The following is an 11956-nucleotide window of genomic DNA, read 5'->3' as shown; positions in this document are numbered from 1 at the left end:
TAAAGCTGCCACAAGATAGAGAAAGAAGAGAACCTCAGACTCAGAAGATGAGGATTATGTGGCAGAAGAGGAAACAACTTCCAAGAGAGTTGAGCCAGCACAGGGCATAAAACCAGGGATGAAGATCAAAAGGCCAGCAGGCAGGCAACCTATGTCAAAGGCCAGAGCTTCAACTAAGAAGCCCACTCCCATTGAGCCAGTTGCTGCTAAAGGCAAGAAGAGGAAAGAAAGGGTGAAGAAAACTGTAGCCAGAGTGCTTGGCAAGGCTTCCATCATGGAAGATGAAGAGGAAGAAGAAGAGGTAGCTGCACCAGCACCTAAGGCACCCATGCTGATGGGTGATGCCATAAGAACAGGGGCAGCTGCTTCCAAGGCCAAGCCAGCTCCAAAGCCAAAGCCAAAGAGGAACACAAGAAGCATCCCAGCTACTGAGAAGAACAAGGCCCCAGTGCCTGAAGCTGCAGAAGAAGAAGAGAATGTTCTTAGAAAGCTCAAGCCCAAGATCCCAGACCACAACGATGCTCATCCTGTGGCTGAGGATATGAAACTCATGAGAGATTCAGGGCTCCGGAAGTGGAGAGAAGCAAACCCGTATGCTTCAAGGAGAAGGACTGCCGTTGACTACAGGTTTCACACCAAGGAGCAGCAAGACTTTTATGAGACAGTGCTGCTAGACAAGAAGCCAATTGTCTGTGATATGAGATGGGTTGATTGGCAATACATCAAGGACAACGAAGAGTACTACCCTGGAGTGCAGGATAGCTTCAAGGCATGTGGAGTAGAGGACTTTGTTGGGCAGAAGCTCACAAAGTGGAACGAGGAACTCATCATGCAGTTCTACTCCACAGCCCATTTCTATCCAGATGGCAGGATTGTATGGATGTCAGAGGGTACGAGGTACCAGTCTACAGTTGCTGAATGGGCTCAGCTGATTAATGCCCCAGAAGAGCATGACGATGACTTGGACATTTATGCCAAGAAGAAGATGGACCACAACTCAATGTCAAATATGTACAAGGAGATTCCAAATGAAGCACTTGATACGTTCAAGTTTGGCTCAGTACACTATCTTCTGTCAGGGCTGCCAACCATCAACTGGATTCTTAGGCACACCCTATTGCCCAAGTCTGGAGATCACAAGATGATCAGGGGCCACGCGATCAACTTGCTTCATATCTTTGACGTGCCACAGAAATTCAAAGTCATGAGCCTTATGATTGAAACAATCAAGAGGACAGCAGCAGACCAGAAGAGGAGCTGTGGATATGCCCCATAGATTCAGGAGCTCATCAACTCTAAGATGGGCACGGGCATATACTTATTGGACAAGGAACACCTGCCCATCCGTCCAGACTTTGAAGATAATCAAGTGGTCATGATTGAGAATGAGCCATCATCTGCCCAAGCACAAGCCAAGAAGGAGAAGGCGAGGAAGGAGAAAGCTGCCAAGATGCCTACTCAAGAGGAGGCATTTGAATATTTCCTGAAAACCAAACAAGAGCAGCTTGGTTACTTGATTGCATCCACCCTGCGGATTGAGCAAGGACTAGCCACCCTAACTCAGAACCAGGCAAGCTTAGAGAGGATCATGGAACAAAAGTTCTATGACTTGGATGTCAAAGTGACAGAGATTTAGACTACAGTGGAGCAGCTCCAGGATGACATGCAGGAGAGGAGAGGCAAGACTACAACTGATGCCTTTGCCAGAGTGCCACGAGGTCCAAGGTCGTCTGCAGTGCCAGTTGCTGACCCCAGAGCCACCACGTCTGCACCAGCTACAGCCTCAGTTCCACCAGCTCTAGCGTCCACTTCAGCCTCGACTCCGACCACGTCTACAGAAGGCTTCGTCCTTGGAGTGCTCCGGACTCCACCACCACCTGAAGATCAAGCCTGAGTGTCGACTTAGCACTATGCATTTTCTAGGAACTTTTTGGTAACTTGTTGCCAAAGGGGGAGAAAATATATAGATCATAGGCTTCGAGAGAGAGTGTTGCTTTTATTCTCTCTTGTTTTATTTGGTGGTTTTTCGAACTTTGTTTGCTTTTGTGTGAGATACTATGTCATTGCTCGTGAGACATTGATGATCATGTGTTTGATCATAAGCTACACTTAATGTTTGCTTAATATTTGTTGGGAAACGTAGCATAAATTCAAAATTTTCCTACGTGTCACCAAGATCTATCTATGGAGTCATCTAGCAACGAGGGAGGAGTGGATCTACATACCCTTGTAGATCGCGCGTGGAAGCGTTCAAGAGAACGGGGTTGATGGAGTCGTACTCGTAGTGATCCAAATCACCGATGATCCTAGCGCCGAACGGACGGCACCTCCGCATTTAACACACGTACGGAGCAGCGACGTCTCCTCCTTCTTGATCCAGCAAGGGGGGAGGAGAGGTTGATGGAGATCCAACAGCACGACGGCGTGGTGGTGGAAGTAGCGGGATTCCAACAGGGCTTCGCTAAGCGCTGCGGGAGGAGGGAGATGTGTCACGGGAGGGAGAGGGAGGCGCCAGGCCTTAGGTATGGTTGCTCCTCCTTTTCCCCACTATATATAGGGCCAAGGGAGAGGGGGGAGGCGCAGCCCTTGCCCCTTCCTCCAAGGAAGGGTGCGGCCAAGGGGGGGAGGAGTCCATCCTCCCCAAGGCACCTCGGAGGTGCCTTCCCCTTTTAGGACTCTCCCCTTTTCCTCTTCTCTTGGCGCATGGGCCTCTTGGGGCTGGTGCCCTTGGCCCATGTAGGCCAAGGCGCACCCTCTACAGCCCATGTGGCCCCCCGGGGCAGGTGGCCCCACCCGGTGGACCCCCGGGACCCTTCCGGTGGTCCCGGTACAATACGGGTGACCCCGAAACTTGTCCCGATGGCCGAAATAGCACTTCATATATATAATTCTTTACCTCCGGACCATTCCGGAACTCCTCGTGACGTCCGGGATCTCATCCGGGACTCCGAACAACTTTCGGGTTACCGCATACTAATATCTCTATAACCCTAGCGTCACCGAACCTTAAGTGTGTAGACCCTACGGGTTCGGGAGACATGCAGACATGACCGAGATGACTCTCTGGTTAATAACCAACAGCGGGATCTGGATACCCATGTTGGCTCCCACATGTTCCACGATGATCTCATCGGATGAACCACGATGTCAAGGACTTAATCAATCCCGTATACAATTCCCTTTGTCTAGCGGTATTGTACTTGCCCGAGATTCGGTCGTCGGTATCCCTATACCTTGTTCAATCTCGTTACCGGCAAGTCTCTTTACTCGTTCCGTAACACATCATCCCGTGATCAACTCCTTGATCACATTGTGCACATTATGATGATGTCCTACCGAGTGGGCCCAGAGATACCTCTCCGCTTACACGGAGTGACAAATCCTAGCCTCGATTCGTGCTAACCCAACAGACACTTTCGGAGATACCTGTAGTGCACCTTTATAGTCACCCAGTTACGTTGTGACGTTTGGTACACCCAAAGCATTCCTACGGTATCCGGGAGTTGCACAATCTCATGGTCTAAGGAAATGATACTTGACATTAGAAAAGCTTTAGCGAACGAACTACACGATCTTTGTGCTAGGCTTAGGATTGGGTCTTGTCCATCACATCATTCTCCTAATGATGTGATCCCGTTATCAATGACATCCAATGTCCATGGTCAGGAAACCATAACCATCTATTGATCAACGAGCTAGTCAACTAGAGGCTTACTAGGGACATGGTGTTGTCTATGTATCCACACATGTATCTGAGTTTCCTATCAATACAATTCTAGCATGGATAATAAACGATTATCATGAACAAGGAAATATAATAATAACCAATTTATTATTGCCTCTAGGGCATATTTCCAACAATATTATCATCTTATCTATCTTATGTGATCATTCACTATTCTTGGTGATGAGTGCATGTATTTCATTCTTATCATTTTAAGCGCTCCACCAAGATGTATGTGACATGGAAGAGTAACCCATGACTCTAACTCTTTGTGCATTTGCAGTCCAAAGCAAATTTTAAATATGCACAAATTTAGGGGGAGCTCTTACTTGTCACATACTTCTCAAAGCGACGATATATTTCATGCTTATTATCATTTGTCGAAGCTTTGATCTATATGTTGTCATCAATTACCAAAAAGGGGGAGATTGAAAGTGCAACTATCCCTAGGTGGTTTTGGTAATTCATAACAACATATAGCTCATTGAGCTAATGCTATTCCAAGATGACTATTTCAGGAAAGCTCAATGATTGGCATGGCATGGATGTGAAAGTGGAACCCTCAAAATGCTAAGGACAAAGGATTGGCTCAAGCTCAAAAGCTCAAGACTCTTCATTTTATATTTTAGTGATCCAAGATCACATTGAGTCTTTAGGAAAAGCCAATACTATCAAGGAGGGATGAGGTGTTGCTTAATGAGCCTCTTGCTTCATGTGCTTAGTGATATGCTCCAAAACCCTCAACTACTTTTCCCATATCCACATATGACCTAAACCCTAAGCCAAACTCGGTCCTACCGATTCTTTCTATCCGGCGCCACCGAGTTTCACTTGTCATAAGCCACTGCCAAACCCTAGCAATTCGGTTCTACCGATAGGGATCTCGGTCTCACCGAGATGGGATTGCAAACTCTCTGTTTCCCTTTCGTAACTTTTCGGTCTCACCGAAAGAGCGAATCGGTCCCACCGAGATTGCAATGTAAACTCTCTGTTTCCTTTTTGTAACTTTTCGGTCTCACCGAAAGAGCAAATCGGTCCCACCGAGTTTGCCTGACCAACTCTCTGGTTAGCTTATTACCCAAATCGGTCTCACCGAGTTTGTGTAATCGGTCTCACCGAGATTACGTTATGCCCAAACCCTAACCATATCGGTCCTACCGAGTTGCATGTCAGTCCCACCGAAAATCTCTAACGGTCACTAGGTTTACCTTTTCGGTCCGACCGAGTTTGTTTGATTCGGTCCCACCGAGATTGGAAAACTGTGTGTAACGGTTGGATTTTGTGTGGAGGCTATATATACCCCTCCACCTCCTCTTCATTCGTGGAGAGAGCCATCAGAACACATACACAATTCCAACTCATATGTTCTGAGAGAGAACCACCTACTCATGTGTTGAGACCAAGATATTCCATTCCTACCATATGAATCTTGATCTCTAGCCTTCCCCAAGTTGCTTTCCACTCAAATCTTCTTTCCACAAATCCAAATCCTATGAGAGAGAGTTGAGTGTTGGGGAGACTATCATTTGAAGCACAAGAGCAAGGAGTTCATCACTACACACCATTTGTTACTTCTTGGAGAGTGGTGTCTCCTAGATTGGCTAGGTGTCACTTGGGAGCCTCCGACAAGATTGTGGAGTTGAACCAAGGAGTTTGTAAGGGCAAGGAGATCGCCTACTTCGTGAAGATCTACCGCTAGTGAGGCAAGTCCTTCGTGGGCGATGGCCATGGTGGGATAGACAAGGTTGCTTCTTCGTGGACCCTTCGTGGGTGCTCTTCGTGGACCCTTCGTGGGTGGAGCCCTCCGTGGACTCGCGCAACCTTACCCTTCGTGGGTGGAGCCCTCCGTGGACTCGCGCAACCGTTACCCTTCGTGGGTTGAAGTCTCCATCAACGTGGATGTAGGATAGCACCACCTATCCGAACCACGGGAAAAACATCCGTGTCTCCAATTGCGTTTGAATTCTCCAAACCCTTCCCTTTACATTCTTGCAAGTTGCATGCTTTACTTTCCGCTGCCAATATACTCTTTGCATGCTTTGCTTGAATTGTGTGATGATTGCTTGACTTGTCCTACAATAGCTAAAATCTGCCAAGAACTAAAATTGGGAAAAGGTTAAGTTTTTATTTGGTCAAGTAGTCTAATCACCCCCCTCTAGACATACTTTCGATCCTACATTTCCAATAAGGGAGCTAGGTACAGTTACCTCGTCAAGTTCTACTTTCCTCCCACTCACTTCTTTCGAGAGAAACTCCTTCTCAAGAAAGTTTCCGAATTTAGCAACAAAAGTCTTGCCTTCGGATCTGTGATAGAAGGTGTATCCAATAGTTTCCTTTGGATATCCTATGAAGACACATTTCTCCGATTTGGGTTCGAGCTTATCAGGTTGAAGCTTTTTTGCATAAGCATCGCAGCCCCAAACTTTAAGAAACGACAACTTTGGTTTCTTGCCAAACCACAGTTCATAAGGCGTCGTCTCAACGGATTTTGATGGTGCCCTATTTAACGTGAATGCGGCCGTCTCTAGAGCATAACCCCAAAATGATAGCGGTAAATCAGTAAGAGACATCATAGATCGTACCATATCTAGTAAAGTACGATTACGACGTTCGGACACACCATTACGTTGTGGTGTTCCGGGTGGCGTGAGTTGCGAAACTATTCCACAGTTTTCATATGTACACCAAACTTGTAACTCAAATATTCTCCTCCACGATCAGATCGTAGAAACTTTATTTTCTTGTTACGATGATTTTCAACTTCACTCTGAAATTCTTTGAACTTTTCAAATGTTTCAGACTTATGTTTCATTAAGTAGATATACCCATATCTGCTTAAATCATCTGTGAAGGTGAGAAAATAACGATATCCGCCACGAGCCTCAATATTCATCGGACCACATACATCGGTATGTATGATTTCCAACAAATCTGTTGCTCTCTCCATAGTACCGGAGAACGGTGTTTTAGTCATCTTGCCCATGAGGCACGGTTCGCAAGTACCAAGTGATTCATAATCAAGTGGTTCCAAAAGTCCATCAGTATGGAGTTTCTTCATGCGCTTTATACCGATATGACCTAAACGACAGTGCCACAAATAAGTTGCACTTTCATTATCAACTCTGCATCTTTTGGCTTCAACATTATGAATATGTATATTACTACTATCGAGATTCAATAAGAATAGACCACTCTTCAAGGGTGCATGACCATAAAAGATATTACTCATATAAATAGAACAACCATTATTCTCTGATTTAAATGAATAACCGTCTCGCATTAAACAAGATCCAGATATAATGTTCATGCTCAACGCTGGCACCAAATAACAATTATTTAGGTCTAATATTAATCCCGAAGGTAGATGTAGAGGTAGCGTGCCGACCGCGATCACATCGACTTTGGAACCGTTTCCCACGCGCATCGTCACCTCGTCCTTCGCCAGTGTTCGCTTAATCCGTAGTCCCTGTTTCGAGTTGCAAATATTAGCAACAGAACCAGTATCAAATACCCAGGTGCTACTGCGAGCATTAGTAAGGTACACATCAATAACATGTATATCACATATACCTTTGTTCACTTTGCCATCCTTCTTATCCGCCAAATACTTGGGGCAGTTCCGCTTCCAGTGTCCAGTCTGCTTGCAGTAGAAGCACTCAGTTTCAGGCTTAGGTCCAGACTTGGGTTTCTTCTCTTGAGCAGCAACTGGCTTGCTGTTCTTCTTGAAGTTCCCCTTCTTCTTTCCTTTGCCCTTTTTCTTGAAACTAGTGGTCTCGTTGACCATCAACACTTGATGCTCTTTCTTGATTTCTACCTCTGCAGCTTTTAGCATCGCGAAGAGCTCGGGAATAGTCTTGTTCATCCCTTGCATATTATAGTTCATCACGAAGCTCTTGTAGCTTGGTGGCAGTGATTGGAGAATTCTGTCAATGACGCAATCATCCGGAAGATTAACTCCCAATTGAATCAAGTGATTATTATACCCAGACATTTTGAGTATATGCTCACTGACAGAACTGTTCTCCTCCATCTTGCAGCTATAGAATTTATTGGAGACTTCATATCTCTCAATCCGGGCATTTGCTTGAAATATTAACTTCAACTCCTGGAACATCTCATATGCTCCATGACGTTCAAAACGTCGTTGAAGTCCCGATTCTAAGCCGTAAAGCATGGCACACTGAACTATCGAGTAGTCATCAGCTTTGCTCTGCCAGACGTTCATAACATCTGGCGTTGCTCCAGCAGCAGGCCTGGCACCTAGCGGTGCTTCCAGGACGTAATTCTTCTGTGCAGCAATGAGGATAATCCTCAAGTTACGGACCCAGTCCGTGTAATTGCTACCATCATCTTTCAACTTTGCTTTCTCAAGGAACGCATTAAAATTCAACGGAACAACAACACGAGCCATCTATCTACAATCAACATAAACAAGCAAGATACTATCAGGTACTAAGTTCATGATAAATTTAAGTTCAATTAATCATATTACTTAAGAACTCCCACTTAGATAGACATCCCTCTAATCCTCTAAGTGATCACGTGATCCAAATCAACTAAACCATGTCCGATCATCACGTGAGATGGAGTAGTTTCATCGGTGAACATCTTTATGTTGATCATATCTACTATATGATTCACGCTCGACCTTTCGGTCTCCGTGTTCCGAGGCCATATCTGTATATGCTTGGCTCGTCAAGTATAACCTGAGTATTCTGCGTGCGCAACTGTTTTGCACCCGTTGTATTTGAACGTAGAGCCTATCACACCCGATCATCACGTGGTGTCTCAGCACGAAGAACTTTCGCAACGGTGCATACTCAGGGAGAACACTTCTTGATAATTTAGTGAGAGATCATCTTATAATGCTACCGTTAATCAAAGCAAGATAAGATGCATAAAAGATAAACATCACATGTAATCAATATAAGTGATATGATATGGCCATCATCATCTTGTGCCTGTGATCTCCATCTCCGAAGCACCGTCATGATCACCATCTTCACCGGCGCGACACCTTGATCTCCATCGTAGCATCGTTGTCGTCTCGCCAATCTTATGCTTTCACGACTATCACTACCGTTTAGTAATAAAGTAAAGCATTACATCGCGATTGCATTGCATACAATAAAGCGACAACCATATGGCTCCTGCCAGTTGCCGATAACTCGGTTACAAAACATGATCATCTCATACAATAGAATTCAGCATCATGCTTTGACCATATCACATCACAACATGCCCTGCAAAAACAAGTTAGACGTCCTCTACTTTGTTGTTGCATGTTTTACGTGGCTGCTACGGGCTTAAGTAAGAACCAATCTCACCTACGCATCAAAAAACCACAACGATAGTTTGTCAAATAGACTCCGTTTTAACCTTCGCAAGGACCGGGCGTAGCCATACTCGGTTCAACTAAAGTTGGAGAGACAGTCGCCCGCAAGCCATCTATGTGCAAAGCACGTCGAGGGAACCGGTCTCGCGTAAGCGTACGCGTAAGGTTGGTCCGGGTCGTCTCGTCCAACAATACCGCCGAACCAAAGTATGACATGCTGGTAGGCAGTATGACTTGTATCGTCCACAACTCACTTGTGTTCTACTCGTGCATATAACATCAACATAAATAACCTAGGCTCTGATACCACTGTTGGGTTTCGTAGTAATTTCAAAAAATTTCCTACGCACACGCAAGATCATGTGATGCATAGCAACGAGGGGGAGAGTGTTGTCTACGTACCCAACGCAGACCGACTGCGGAAGCGATGACACGACATAGAAGAAGTAGTCGTACGTCTTCACGATCTAACCGATCAAGCACCGAATCTACGGCACCTCCGAGTTCGAGCACACGTTCAGCTCGATGACGATCCCCGGACTCCGATCCAGCAAAGTGTCGGGGAAGAGTTCCATCAGCACGACGGCGTGGTGACGATTTTGATGTACTACAGCAGCAGGGCTTCGCCTAGACTCCGCTACAGTATTATCGAGGTATATGGTGGCAGGGGGCACCGCACACGGCTAAGGAATAGATCACATGGATCAACTTGTGTGTCTAGAGGTGTCCCCTGCCTCCGTATATAAAGGAGGAGAGGAGGGGAGGCTGGCCGGCCAAGGAGGGAGGCGCAGGAGAGTCCTACTCCCTCTGGGAGTAGGATTCCTCCCCCCAATCCTAGTCCAACTAGGATTCCTCGGAGGGGAAGGGAGAGAGGGGGGCCGGCCACCTTCTCCTAGTCCTAATAGGACTAGGGGAGGGGGAAGTGGCGCAGCCACCTTGGGCTACCCCTTTCTCCTTTCCACTAAGGCCCATGAAGGCCCATATGGCTCCCGGGGGGTTCCGGTAACCCTCCCGGTACTCCGGTAAAATCCCGATTTCACCCGGAACACTTCCGATGTCCAAACATAGGCTTCCAATATATCAATCTTTATGTCTCGACCATTTCGAGACTCCTCGTCATGTCCGTGATCACATCCGGGACTCCGAACAACCTTCGGTACATCAAAATGCATAAACTCATAATGTAACTGTCATCGTAACCTTAAGCGTGCAGACCCTACGGGTTCGGGAGACATGTAGACATGACCGAGACACGTCTCCGGTCAATAACTAATAGCGGGACCTGGATGCCCATATTGGCTCCTACATATTCTACGAAGATCTTTATCGGTCAGACCGCATAACAACATACGTTTGTTCCCTTTGTCATCGGTATGTTACTTGCCCGAGATTCGATCGTCGGTATCCAATACCTAGTTCAATCTCGTTACCGGCAAGTCTCTTTTACTCGTTCCGTAATACATCATCTCACAACCAACATATTAGTTGTAATGCTTGCAAGGCTTATGTGATGTGTATTACCGAGAGGGCCCAGAGATACCTCTCCGACAATCGGAGTGACAAATCCTAATCTCGAAATACGCCAACCCAACATCTACCTTTGGAGACACCTGTAATGCTCCTTTATAATCACCCAGTTACGTTGTGACGTTTGGTAGCACCCAAAGTGTTCCTCCGGTAAACGGGAGTTGCATAATCTCATAGTCATAGGAACATGTATAAGTCATGAAGAAAGCAATAGCAACATACTTAACGATCGGGTGCTAAGCTAATGGAATGGGTCATGTCAATCAGATCATTCAACTAATGATGTGACCTCGTTAATCAAATAACAACTCATTGTTCATGGTTAGGAAACATAACCATCTTTGATTAACGAGCTAGTCAAGTTGAGGCATACTAGTGACACTTTGTTTGTCTATGTATTCACACATGTATTATGTTTCCAGTTAATACAATTCTAGCATGAATAATAAACATTTATCATGATTATAAGGAAATAAATAATAACTTTATTATTGCCTCTAGGGCATATTTCCTTCATTGGTCACATAGGTGTCAAACGCATGAAGAAGCTCCATGCAGATGGACTTTTAGAGTCTCTTGATTACGAATCATTAGACACGTGCGAACCATGCCTCATGGGTAAGATGACCAAGACTCCGTTCTCAGGAACAATGGAGCGAGCATCCAACTTATTGGAAATCATACATACGGATGTGTGCGGTCCAATGAGTATTGAGGCTCGCGGTGGCTATCGTTATGTTCTCACCCTCACTGATGACTTGAGTAGATATGGGTATGTCTACTTAATGAAACACAAGTCTGAAACCTTTGAAAAGTTCAAGGAATTTCAGAGTGAGGTTGAGAATCAACGTGACAGGAAAATCAAGTTTCTACGATCAGATCGTGGAGGAGAATACTTGAGTCACGAATTTGGCACACACTTAAGAAAATGTGGAATAGTTTCACAACTCACGCCGCCTGGAACACCTCAGCGTAATGGTGTGTCCGAACGTCGTAATCGCACTCTATTAGATATGGTACGATCTATGATGTCTCTTGCCGATTTACCGTTATCTTTTTGGGGGTATGCTTTAGAGACTGCCGCATTCACTTTAAATAGGGCTCCGTCGAAATCCGTTGAGACGACACCGTTTGAATTATGGTTTGGTAAGAAACCTAAGTTGTCGTTTCTAAAAGTTTGGGGATGCGATGCTTATGTCAAGAAACTTCAACCTGAAAAGCTCGAACCCAAGTCGGAAAAATGCGTCTTCATAGGATACCCTAAAGAAACTGTTGGGTATACCTTCTACCTCAGATCCGAAGGCAAGATCTTTGTTGCCAAGAATGGATTCTTTCTAGAGAAATAGTTTCTCTCGAAAGAAGTAAGTGGG

This window comes from Triticum urartu, chromosome 3, assembly GCF_003073215.2.
Source record: "Triticum urartu cultivar G1812 chromosome 3, Tu2.1, whole genome shotgun sequence".
Taxonomy (NCBI): Eukaryota; Viridiplantae; Streptophyta; class Magnoliopsida; order Poales; family Poaceae; genus Triticum; species Triticum urartu.
The sequence above is the reverse complement of the archived record's forward strand: the minus strand, read 5'-3'. Positions refer to the sequence as shown.